Genomic DNA, 14,376 nt, shown 5'->3' on the forward strand with positions numbered 1-14,376 from the left:
ACTTAGATACAAATACATTTTCTACTTGGCCTACATGTTTGCATCTTTATCTTTTGCTGGTTTGCGTGGCACATGCACATTTGTTTAGTGAAGTTCAATAAAAATTCAGACTCCCATAAATAATGCTACGTAATGAAACTTTGCGCATTAAATTGATTCAGTCATGTTCAATTGATCACTAAACGTTTGTCATGACACCTCTCTGCTTGCATGATAAATATTATATTAGAAATTAATAATTATATTAATTTAACATGACATACTTGTTCAGTGATAGCTACGAAAAAAAAAATTAATCATAACGGCATCCGAATGCAAAATATATAAAATATAAATATATAGAATATAAAAAATGTTGTGATTGTTACAGAAACAAATACTGGCTGTTACATGAAAATGTAAATATCCAGATATAACACAAATATGTGTTACAAAAATGTGGATCCCCCATAAGAATAGCTAGTGTTGCAGGGATCCTTATTGCATCCATGTGGAAGCGAGACATCGCTAGGTTGAGTCACTGCACTAATGGCTTTTGACAGCCCAGGCGACGAGCACTAAACTGTGGCCTCATTCAATAACGGTAATACAAACTACAGTATATCATAAAAACGAGCTCAATCCCAGGTGGAATAAAACAGTCATAAATGCAGTCTGCCGTGTCATGGCACAATTTACGGGACCGAATGCAAACTTACCTCTCAAAGTCATTAGCCTGAAGCTGGCTGCCTTTACTCGCATAAAGTGGGTGTACAGAGAGTCTGCATGGGTCAGGATAGATTCAGACGGGTGAGGGAGGTCAGGCTAGAAGTGAGACTGGGCCGAAAAAACACCAGCTGAGCTAATAGAGACACAGGTTTATGCTAAATTCTATCAGTGCACCTTATAGACCTCAAGATCTCCATCCTATAGCTGGATTGTTGAAGAGTGTGAGAATGTATGTGTGTGTTACAATGCTGTTCAAAAGTTTAATAAATGTAACAAAATAATAATAATAATGTCTCTTGAGCACCAAATCAGCATATTAGAATGATTTTTGGAGGATCGTGTGACACTGAAGACTGGAGAACTGCTTGCTGAAAATTCAACTTTGCATCACAGGAATAAATTGCATTTTAATATATATTGTGAAGGACAGACAGTCAATCTATCTCAAAGTTCAGGAGAGTGAGTGATTAGCTGGATCTCACTCAGCTCTCATTGCAAGTCTCACATTAATTGGCCTGTGAGACTGTAGACTGCTGTCTCCCACCATTGAGTTAACCATTAAGGTTAGGATATCTGTAACTTGCGTAGTATTATTCAGTGTTGCAGATATCCAGCTAATTAATCTGTTAAAGGCCTAACGAGCTGCGCTGCTGCATTGCCGGTGGGGGAAACGGCTGATGATATAACCATTACCTACTGAGTTATGGAGCAAAGGTTTGGAGGAAAAATGTCCCATAGAATATAGAAAGTCATACAGGTTTGGAATGACTAAAAGAGAATGAGAATGTGTAAAAAAAAGAATTTGCATTTTTGGGTGAAACAATTGTTTTAGTTTATTTATACTATTATAACACAGCAATGACTTTTAAGGTTCTATCTACATTCCGAGTAGTTTTGAGATATTGAGCTTCAAAGATTTAATGTTCAATTCGACTGTGTAGATAGAACCTTATTGTTTTTTATATAAAAAGTCCCATAATGTATACAACATTAAATTTAAAATTTTGACAAAAATGTCAGATAGAACCTTATAATTCCAAGAGGACGATATATATATATATATATATATATATATATATATATATATATATATATATATGTGTGTGTGTGTGTGTGTGTGTGTGTGTGTGTGTGTGTGTGTGTGTGTGTGTTCTACAATTAAATATGATTTTAAACACTATTATATATGTAAAAATTAACATGAACTTTAATCTTAAAATAATTAACAGTACAAAACAAGCATTGCAAATATGTTAGCCATTGATAAAGAACACATACAATGGATACAAGCGACTGCTAAATGCATAAATGCCCATGCACAATAACGAATAACTGCAAAACCATCATCTGATAAAGTCCTAAAGATTATGTGAAAATAAAAAATTATATTGTGCATTATGAGTAACAAAACACATCTTTGGGCTTTAAAGGGAAATAATGTGAGATTTGTTCATTTGTGTTTCTATTCTATGGTTCATTGGTGAAATACTAATTGTTGTTTTTAGCAGCAACAATGAGAAGCAACAATTAGGCTTAAGTATTCTTGTGGATTAGTAATAAATAAAGCAAAATGAGAAAACTGCACATTTTGAAATTTCTGCTTCAATTCAGTTGCATTAAACCTTAAACACCCCACATGGATTAAATATCTTCATTTGATATAATTACCCCTGACTATCTTCCCACAAGACGGATTTGGCATCTAGTAACAATGGTGGGCATGTTAGGACGTGTACTGACAATTAATCATAACTTTGTTTGACGTTTTTCCCCTGCACACACTTAGAAGGCTGAAGTTCTATTTACAAAGATGACAATTTATCACCCGTCTCAGATTACCCAGCATCCCTTTCACCTGCAAAATTTTGCCCATTCTTTTTTCTCTTTCATTAAACTGTCCCGCCTCTGTCAATCATTTTACATCATATGATACTTTTTATTCCACAACTCCAGATTTCAGCCGATTGCTTCAGCCGTTTGCAAAGGGGAGCAAGCAAAAGAGTAACAGAGACAAGTAGAACAAAGTCGACAGAATGAGGGAAGGGGGCATATTGGTATATATATATATATATATATATATATATATATAACTATAAATACTGTACAGATCTAGACACAGTCTGCATACAAAACTACTCCTGTAGACTCGTGCCAAAGGACCTGGCTTCTTATAATGTGCAGGCACTGATCCGATATGTTTCTGGAGAGCCCTGCTCTTCACTTTCTCCCCGTGAGCCCCTCTCACACATTTTTATAGATCACTATTAAATCGTCAAATTGTTGGGACTTGGAAAAGTTTCATCCTGCAGACTTAATGGCTCTAGCAGGTGCGCATTTAGACGGTACACATTACATATTAAAAGACCTTGAAGCACCAATACAGGCAGTCCGGTGGCTGGTAACTGCTTAACTTTAACCCTCTGGATTCTAAGGGTATTTTTGGGGCCTGGAGAAGTTTTGTCATGCCCTGATTTTTTGAGCTTTTTTTTTTTCAGTTTCTTATAAATATCTAAATGGAAAAAGTCTAAACTCACTGTAATCAGCACAAACTGGGCTATTATAACATGTGAAATGCATATATGTACTGTACATGATTGTATTTTAATGTTATGCATGGTTAGTGAAAAACTAAAACTCGTAATACACTTGAATACGGCAATAAAACACATACAGAAAATTGGTTCCCGGGACTTTTGAGAACTGGAGCTTGTAGCCTGGAATTTGTCTTTCTAAATGATGTGAAAATCATCTTGTTTACTCACTCACAGAAAACAATAAATTGATTGAAATTTTCTAAGACACTTTTTGTTGGTAAAAGTCATATGCGAGTAGGCGTCAACTATCATGAATATCATTGTGATTTACACCTGAGAAGACAAAGGCCTGCGTAATGAGCTGCATAATGAGCCTTTAAGTCAGCTTTTGCTTGACATATTGTACTAGAAAAGGAATTTGCACAGTACTGAACCTTTTTACTTTACATTCAAAATAACTCTATAATACACAGATTAATAATGTGCCTATGCCAACTGTTCTATCAATTTTCCCTGCTAAAGTCCAGATGTCTGTTGATAATAATCAAATATTAATTATCCTCTAAACATTCCACTCTCATGGCATTCAGCCTTCTGGACAACATATGTTTGTTAAAGCAGAGCTTTTATTTACTTCAAAGAAAGAAAAGAAAGAAAATTTGAATCAATAGCATTGATAAATATTTTACAACACATCTTTACTTGAGGTCTATTTTTGCAGCGCGAGTAAAGTAGCGTAACCTATAGTCCAGAAGAGAAATCGTTAAATAAACAATGACCCGCTGCTTGAGTCCAATGTGATGCCTAATTACCCGACAATATATATAAGATACCATTTGGAAATGCTTTATTACGAAGAAAACAGGGAAAAGAAAAACTACAGCTGTTTGCGCAGAAGATATCCCAAATGTGAGCGTGATATTTGCAAGATTCAATTAGGCTAATGTGAGTTTGAGGTACAAAACTAAAAGGATAATTAATCCATGAGCAGCCAACCAACCAGAAAGTGATAAACTCTCTCTACAGTCATCAGCTTCATGTTTGCTGTGCACGGCTCATGACGTTGATGGTATCTCTTATCAGGCTCTTGGAGTAATTGTTGTGATATGCCAGCATCAAAGATACGCAGTAAAACAAGGCAAAAGAACATCTAGAATATCCAGAGAGCCAATTAACAGATATCTGGATGCACTTAGACACCACAGCAAGCATCTTCACACCCTCCTGCGAGAAAAGAAAATGTGCCTGCCATCGATATTCTTCAGCTGCTAATTAATCAGAACAAGTCCGTTTGGGACACAAGAAGAAAAATTGAGTTAACACAAAAGGACACTACAGGCGCTGCTGCAATAGAACGATTCCATAAATTAGTGCTTTTAAAAAAAGTTAAAGTAATGCACTTTTTTTAGGGTTAGTTTAATTAGCATTTAGAGTGCAATAACAGAATTTATTTTACATTCTAAAATCGTTTTTGCAACTTTACACTGACGTGATGAAGAGGGACTCTGGTAACACATTTTGGCCAAATAAAGGCAATGTTGAAAATCCATCACGTCTACAGACGGTAAATAAATCATGGACAACAATATGGCAGGGACAGGCGTTTCTGAAGCATTTCATACTAACCTTTTTCCCATAATAATGTTTTTATTTCTGGAGATACACTTCAGGCCTGTTATAAATAGTCTTCTGGAAAATTCATCTGTGTATCACAAGGAGTGCATTTGAGACTGCTAATTCAGAGACAAAACAACAACCGAGCCAAGAAACATCATCGGCGAGAGAGACTGATCTGGCAGAAAACTGTTATGAATAATAAAATTAGCACATTTATGAGCTGAACCAGTGTGCAGATGTTGAGCATTTCTTTTAGTTTGGGTGCAGAAATACATTTTATTACACTTTGTTTTATTAAAACAGTTTATTTAAATGTTTATTATGCTAATAATATCCCCTTTGATTTTAGGTTTATCCTTATTGGGACATTTAATTCTCTCAATAAAGGCAAAACCTGTTCCACACTTTTTGTGATGGAGATCAATATAAAATGTGTTTTACATCTAATCCTTCAAAACTTCCGTCTATTCTCTCAGAAATATCACCTTCTGTCCATACATATATTTCCCCTGCAATCCCATCATCCATCTCCAGTTAAAACCTTTAACTCTGAGTCAAACATATGGCCATCTTTGCGATTTATGCCAGTAATAACAGAAAATACATTTCAGTGATTTTTTTTTCTCCGTTTACTGAAACAAATGCTCTTCTCTACCGAAACCTGCTATTAAATCTATGAAACCAAACCAACGTCCACACGTCAAAAAGTTATTCGAAAGCTGTACAAACAAATGACTTTCACCAGGTTTTATCCTATAGTACAGGGTGCTTTTGTGATTGTAGCTTTCCACCTTTTTGACAAATCAATAAGAGCTGAGAGTCTCTGTGTTTGGATTTGTGGTTGTAATGTTCCATATAGTGAACACGACCATGACAGCAGCTAGTCAGCACATTCACACCGGCTCAAAACATCAGCAAAAGAAACATAGTCTCCTACTACAGTGCATTATAAAAGCCTCATGGAAGATCCTGGTTTCAGCCTACAAAATAATTAAAATATTAAATATCAGACGTTCATTAACATGATCACAAATCAAATTATAAAACAGACAAATGGCCTTTGTTTTCTTAATTCTAAACAACTCCTACCATAACTTTTGGAGGATGTTGCTCATATATGATAGTGAGCTCATTCCAAATTGGTCAAATTAATGGTGTTAAATCATCCAATTCTGCAACAGTCTCCAGTCTCTCCTTCTGCATCCATGCATTTAGTTTCCTAGCTGTAACTTTTTACAGATGCCTTACTCTGTTATGACACTAAACTACAAGCTATATTATGTGAGCAACAGACCCCTGCAGGCTGACTGACAAGCTCACCTCATGTCAATTGTCATTTCCACCCTCAGTCCAAGCTGCATCAGAAACAACTTCAACAAACTGAGTGCAGCACCCATATTTAATTTAGGAATACGGCCTCAACAGTCCCAGAGAATGGGTATACTTTGCATGTGAAGTGTTTCAGACAGGGTCAAAAACTGCACTGCCACTCCACCCCATGCAGGTCCATCACCCCGGTCCAAGACCATGTGATAGGCGCACGTCCTGATTTTGCCAAGTCCGATGTGTTCCTAGGTCAACATATTTTGTTGACCCTGGAACAACATTTTACTCCAAAAATATATTCTTAACCATATCCCTACACCTAAACCTAACCTTAACCATGAGTAATCCCTAAAATCAGAGGAAATTATAGATGAATGACACTGATGTACAAGCACCAAACACTGATTTTAAGCATAAACTTCACAAAGTCTATAAACTGGTTCTTCAAATCTGATTGGTTAATCACAATGTTGTTCCAGGGTCAACAACGATGTTGTCCCAGGAACATGTCTCACTTGGTAAAATCAGGTTAGGCGTGATAGGCCGTTCCATGTCACATCCGTGGCCTGGCATTTCTCAGACAAATGCTAACATGTCAGTGGGCGGCGGGCGGAAGGGCACGAGTGGCAGTTCAGTTCCACGAGCACCGTGGAGCCGTGGACAAATTAACAATATGCAAACAAGGACCTGCCAGTGTTGTGTTTACTCAGAGAGCACAGACATTGTCATGGGGAATTTATTCTCAGCCTCACCGCAGAAACACGACTGTAAAGCAGCACTCAGCAATTAAGTTTTTATCACCCAACATCCAGCAGCCCCGTGGCCCCCCTCCCAGCATGCACAGCATGTGTGGGCCGATGATTTCAATCTCATTCTGCTTCACTTCTGTCAGTTCACGGATCAGTAAATACCACAAAGACAAAGCAGAAGGGAGAAAGAATGATTCATCATTTTGTGTTACATAGGGATGGCAGTCCGTCACGCATAGGTGATGATCCGATTGGGCTGATGATGTCATTAAACATCAACGTGAATCAAAACTATTCTTACATCAAATTCGGTCTTGAGTTTTGTATATTTTATGAGAAAAGCATTATTGCGCTAATAGGAAATTTAAACAGATGTTAGTTGTAACTCGAAAATGTTTATTTAGTGCTACAGAATTTTTTTTTTTTTACATTTAGCCAAAATGTATATCATATTCTGAAATTTTCCATTTTAGTCAACAAATGTAAAACATTGTACAGTACATGATGACCTAAAAGTATTTAATTTAATAAATTATTTTTAATATCTAAATGTAAATGCTAAAAAAAAAAACACATAAAATCGAGATGTAAACTGAAATCATATATCTTTTTTCCCCCTCAATAACTTGTTTTTTCCTGAAGGACAAAAAGGTTGAGAATCACTGCTTTAGTTGACATGAAAATGCAAAATGAAACCAAATTCTCTAGTCTTAGAACAAAATCTGATCATATAAAAGTGATTATCTTCTTGTTTTCACAAGCATTATTCTGCTAATGCTGGACTGCATAGTTGCACAACATTGTCAAATAAGTGTTGACATCAACAGGTACAGTAACTACACCTCCCTGTTGATTCTATGGCAAAGTTAGATCAATAGCCCCCCGCCCACCCCACCACCACCACTTCCCTCAGCCCAATCCATCACCACCCCCGTAACACCCTAGGAACCCTGACAGAAAGATGACAAATGGACCCATCATGTCCTCTATGTCCACCATAACTGTCCATGAGTCCATGGTGCCATCACTTAGGCAGTGACACATATATATATATATATATATATTATGACATGGGTCCCTACCACTTTAGACAGATTGTTGGTTGAACAAGAGTGTGTATAAGCCAACGTGTGTGCAGTCATGCCAGGGGTCTGGATCAGCTCTCCAGGGACTCCTGTCAGCTTGGACCCGGTTAGTCCTGTCACCTGGGATGGGCCGCAGCATTCATCAGCTGCACATGTCCGCCCTCACTCCAGGTGTATGAGCACACAACGGCACATTGGGTTCCACTGATAACAGCAGAGCTCAGACCTGGTTTTAAAACAAACAACGCAAACTTTAATGATTGTCTTTAAATCAGATGTTAATAATAACGGATCCTAAGATACTAAGATAAGGTCTCTCTGAGCTCTGGGGTTCACAGAGGAACTTAATGCACCATTGCGTGTTCATCCTGCAGTATTCATTATTTATCGAACATAAGTTCAGATTGTTTCTGATGAGTGCAGCCATAGATATGATTTTTTTATTTTACCACAGTCAATAACTGTTGGTTGAAACTACAGAAATGAACCTTTAAATAAATCATACCTTTCATAGAAAAGTAAGGTTCTGTATTAAAATCAGTTATTTATTTATTTTTATAATATTGCACATTATTACTGGTTTTACTCTCTTTTTTTTGATTCACTAGTTCACGCTTACATATAATTAGCTGAGGTATGGTTTGCGTATTTGGCGTGCTGTCCGGGGAAGGGCTCCGGGCTCGGGAATTGCCCGAACCTAGAGTACACCCCCTTCCCCGTATATTGTAAAGTGAACTTGAAGTGAGGAGATGGGGTGGAGGAGGGATGCTGATAAACCGTCAATGAATAGAGGTAAGTCAGCGATATTTATACTGTGGGATTGATTACTTGATTGTGGTCCACCTGTGATGATTAGGCTAAGTATCTGACGCGCTCCTCCCGAATCTTCATTGACAATTACATTCAAATAAATGCAGACTTGGTGACCATAGGAGACTTTTGAACAGTAGTAAGTGTGTAAATGAGAAGAGGTGTTTTTATTTATTTATTTTTTCAGGACAAAGCATCTCTAAAACACGATTAATTGTTTAAATATAAGATTGAAAAAATGTTAGTATATGCACAATTAAAATAGTTTTGCTAAGCCATATGACGAATTCTTTGAAAAGCACTGACTCCGAAGAGTATTTCATTCATGTATCAGATTATGCCAGTTTTGATGCTAAACAGTTAACAGAAAAGACTAGATTGCAGAAATTGTGTTTTATAGTGAGTGGAAATATGTATCTTGCTACGTAATCAATAAACCACATTCGAAATAGCAAATATATACTGAAAAATACAATAAAAAAAAATAAATAAAAATTAGCAACACTATTTGTAGCGACGTTACTTTCTTAACACAGTATGTGTTAATGGCGTTCAAAGTACAGCATTAGTACCAAAGCACACGGGGCCTTGTTGGCTGCAAGAATTCATCCTCTGACATTGGACAAACCTCTGTTTTATGCTCCAGAGATGACAAGTCACCCTTTACACTCTACTAGATTGTGAACAAATGGTTTCATGAAGGGATGGGCCCACACACCTGCCTCCATACAAACACCTGCAGCCAAAGGTTATCCTGCTTTCTGTAAATTTACTCACATGTAACTCTCCCATTTTTCTTTGCAAAGACACTTGAGATGTTGTTTCGGCAATGTCACACACACGGATGCTCTGTTCACAGCTTTACGCTGTCCTTTAAATGTCAGTGGTGAATGTGTGAGGTCCCAGCATTGCCGAGTACTCAGAGTCTTAGTATTGATGCTCAAAGCCGTATCAATGAATATGTCACAGTTGCACGGCCCTAAGGTGACACGTCTGTTATGCTTTTAAAGACTGGAAACAATTTTTGACCTCAGACATGCCTGTGCTGAAGAGATACCAGAAATAACCATGTATTCATGAAAATGTCCTGAATGTCAACATGAACAAGCACAACTGAACAAGCAAAACTGAAGCTGCTCCTACAAATTATTATTTGTCCTCCTATGCAATAGCACCACTATTAGGTAAAAATGACATGTATACATAAAATTGAATCATATGAGTACAGTAAAAAACTACAAAAGGATGATATTATATTGAAGTATTTGCAAAGACCTGAAATGATTAACTTCTTCTGATCATGAACATGGAGGTGGAAATGTTCTGGATGGAGGTTTTTACCTCTCTCACTGAGGTTGACTATTTATCTTTATTTTTTTAAAGCCTACTTCTGTACTTTTACAAATGGTCTCTAACCAAGCAATTCTCTGTAATATCTGTTTCCTAACTCCAAATCTATCCCCAGAGGAAAAGACAGTCCTTGTTTATTGCTGTTCTAGCAGAAACTATGCTGCATAGCTAAAATATCATTTTAGAAGTCTCATTAAAATTTCATGAGTCTTGGTCTATTGACATTTTGAAAAAAGCATTGTTTTCACAGATCTCATCTGAGCCAGATTCATTCATGATGACAGGCCATCCTACTAAACAGTAACTGACTTCTGTATGGAGCTGGTCAAACAAAAATGCATTTCGCTCACTGGGTAGGTGCTTGACCAGTGTGTGTACACACACAGTTTTTTCTTGCTCTAATTTGAAAAATCACATTAAAACCATATTAAAACATCATAATTGTAATATCTCATAACATTAATTTCGTGTTTCATTTGTAATTAATATTTTTTACACAAATTATGTCTGACCTTCTTCAACTGTGGCATTGGTTAGGGTACAATGAAATATTTTAGCAGAAGTGTTCCTGTTGCTCAGTGGTAGAGCATTGTGCTATAAAGCGCAAGGTTGGGGATTCGAATCCCTTGGAACATGTGATAGGTAAAAATGTATATCCTGAATGCACTGTAAGTTCCTTTGGATAAAAGCATCTGCTAAGTGCATAAGTGTATTTATTTAAGTTACTTCTTTCATTCATAAATTGTACATTTTACAAATAATTATAAAGAAACAGCGAGAAACACATTTAATTAAACATGAAATTTTACATTAGAAAGACATTTTATAATCTTTGTAAAATGCACTCCAATTTTTTGTTTAAAGTTTTGTTCACAACTTTAAAAATGTTTTTTTTTTTATAAATAACGACCATCAAAAATTTGTGTACTTGGTTACCAAGGAGACAACATTGTCAGTGAAGAGCTGGTTTGAGATGAAATATGAGGCAAGATGTGTGAAAAAAAATATTACATCAAGATATGTATCACAGAATATTTTACAGCTTCATTTCTATCAATCATTTTCAAATTATGCAAAAAGTGTGAAGATATGATTTAATTGTGTTTATTTAAAAAATCTAACAACAACATTAGGCTTGTGAAAGACAAATGAGTAGGCTGTGTTATTCCAAAAATGAACAACAAATGTAAGATGTGACATAAATGTTCATAAAGTTTGAGAGAGAAAATGATCATTCTCTAGTAATGCATGCATAAACACTGTTTAGATCAAATTAAAGCATGAATATCTAGTGAAAATGTGATAATTGTGTGTTTTTAAAATAATTTATTTTGTAAAAAGCAAAGTGCTTGCATATTCTGAGTAAATGCATGGACTCTCGCTTTTCTCTCTCACTAAACACACACACACACACACAAAATGGGGGCGTTTTAAAGGTGATTCTTAAGTCTTCCTGGCCTACATTTGCACACAGGGAATCGTCACCAGCTAAACTGACAGCCTAATCCTTATTAGTGAATGTGCTTACTCATAAACCCTGACCCACCACGCTCCTCTCACACGCTAGCTCTCCTCTTCACTCTCAAAGTGAAGGAAGAGGTCCACTGACACTCATGCCTCAGAGCAAAATGAACGCAAAGCAAAAAGACGTGCCCAACAGTCAGCTCACAAGCTGTGGGTCGTATGTCTTTTATCACCCTGTCTTTTCAGAACCATCATAAGAATTTCTAATTATTTTCACTCTCCAACCTCATAAAACATGTCATCCAACAGAGAGACCATATTTTCAGTCCCTGCATTAGCCATAGATCTCAACGAATCCTGTTTGTAATTATCAATTCATTTGGGAATATGGGATTTTCTTTAAAAATAAAGGATTGTTTTTTCACTCGGACGAAACCACATCATACAGTATCAGACATAGGCCTTTATTGTAGCTTCAAAACCAAGAGAATGGAAACTGAACAATAAGGCGCCACTGATGAAGTCTGTGAGTCCCTAAGGAAGAAAGTTTGCCGTTTGAAGATAACAGGGTTTTTTCTCTCGCACTCAAAGGAAGAGAAGATTTGTCAGAGCATCTGAAATGACACATGAAGTCTGGGCAAATCATTTATGAAACACATTTAACAGAAAAAAATTAAATTACATGGTGTGGGTAGAAAAAAACCACATGCACCCATAATGGAATTCAGAGAAAAAACAGCATATTAATACAATAAGCTGGCTCTCACTTCAGCCTGTATGGCAGAGATGGTTTGGGACTTTCTCGACTTTGTCAGAACGGGTTTAGGAGGCCATTTATCACAGTTATGTCTGTTTTTCATTATTTGGACAGTGTGATATCTATGCATGATTTCCAAGTATCCACCAAAGCAACAAAAGCAGCTGAGAGGCAGTCGAAAACAAACAAACAAACAAAAAAAGAGCATGGCATTATGTTTATGTAAAATGTTTCACTGATTCCTTAACAGCTTTCCCCAAACTTGGCACAGGGGGGTTGTCTCAAACTGCCAGGTGGTTCATGAAAATATTTGAACAAAATTCCAAACCAAAAATCAAAACCATGGCAAGCAATATGATTCACTGAAGAGATTTAAGCTTTAAATCAAACCACTCAACTATGAGATGAATCAACATTACATCTTTTGATTCAAGTAAAGTTTGGTGTGAAGTGTGAGTGTGAATATATGTTGTGATACAAATAAGTAATGTCATATGAGTGATATTTTCATAACATATTCTTCGGAAGAATGAGTCAAAGACTCATTTAAAGCCAAACCCTCATTCAATTCCTGAATGAACCTTTTTTTGTGAATTGCTTGCGTTAACAAATCTAATAGTCATTCACAAAAGACAGTAGCTATATAGTAAGTGGAAAACACTATGTGAAAAGAGCAGCATGTCTTAATTCACATAACTCAAAAAAAGCATGCGAAAAGCACCTGGATGACTTGCGCATTTCAGAATCTCACCTGAAATAGCATCTGTTGGACTCTACTATAGGCTACAAGAGGAGTTGCGATTAGGTATTAGTAGCACTGTGCAGTCTAAAACAGTTATTTGTTTCATTGTTGAATTAATTAGTGTTTCGAACAAATAATTTGAATGAATGATTTAGTCACTCATTCATGAAGACATCTATTTGATTCGCTCTTGAATGAATGAATCAGTGTTTTGAACAAATCATTTGACTGAATGATTCAATGACTCACTCACAAAGACAGTCTTTTACTGCCACCTATTGGTGTATCAATGTTTTTTTTTTTTACCATCATCTCATCTCTACCAAATTCTTTTCAGCATTTGAAATAAACAAATAAAAATTCCTATGCATGATTGTGACACTTCCCTAGCCGCCGAACAAACCCTCCTAACCTCTCAGATTTACACCTATATCCTTTTTAAAAAACGCATGAGAGAATTAGATTTTTTAATACATTGAACTCTAATTAACTTTAACTCTAATTTGGAAAGCGATCAGTGTTTTAAAGGAATCCAAGATTATGTTAATGTTCGCTTGCAGCATTAATAATTAGCCATGTCTGTTCAAGTTAAGATGAGCTCATTACTATAAACAGAGACTGCTGTGAGTGATTACAGAGCATGGCAATACAGATGACGCTCATTGTCATCCTAATCGCACTCAACACAAGGCGTTCTTTGATGATAATACAACCCAACGATGTGCTTCATTATTGCTCAGAGCAGGTCAGGTCATGGGCCGCTGCTCTTGCACATGCAAATGCCAGATGCTCCCGTGAAGAAAGTCCCTAAAAAAAAATTGAGACACATTTCACCAGCATGTTGTTCCCTTCTCTTCACCTCTGCTGTCTGGTGGATCTGATTAGGAAAGCATAGTCCATTAAATGCAGCTCCCGCCTAACACTCTGTTGTAAACCCAGCTACTAGCTTACAATAACTCAAAACTGAAGCAGATGAGACGGCACAAATGAGTATTCTGGTAGAAGAGGTCTTTAATTTTGTTCTGTTTTCTTTTTTTATGTTTCACTCCCTTTTTTTCAGAGCAAGGCAGATGGAAGGACACAGAGTGCCCACTCATATGATAAATGAAATTCACATCACTCGGCTCCAGTGAGCTTAAAAGAGGACATTACATTGAGATGTTTGGAAAGCCCTACAAAAAGGAAATGTAACATTTTCTCCTTTTGTCTTTGCTTTTCATTTTCTATCCATATT

This window comes from Carassius gibelio, chromosome A19 (genome assembly GCF_023724105.1).
Source record: "Carassius gibelio isolate Cgi1373 ecotype wild population from Czech Republic chromosome A19, carGib1.2-hapl.c, whole genome shotgun sequence".
In the NCBI taxonomy this organism is placed as follows: Eukaryota; Metazoa; Chordata; class Actinopteri; order Cypriniformes; family Cyprinidae; genus Carassius; species Carassius gibelio.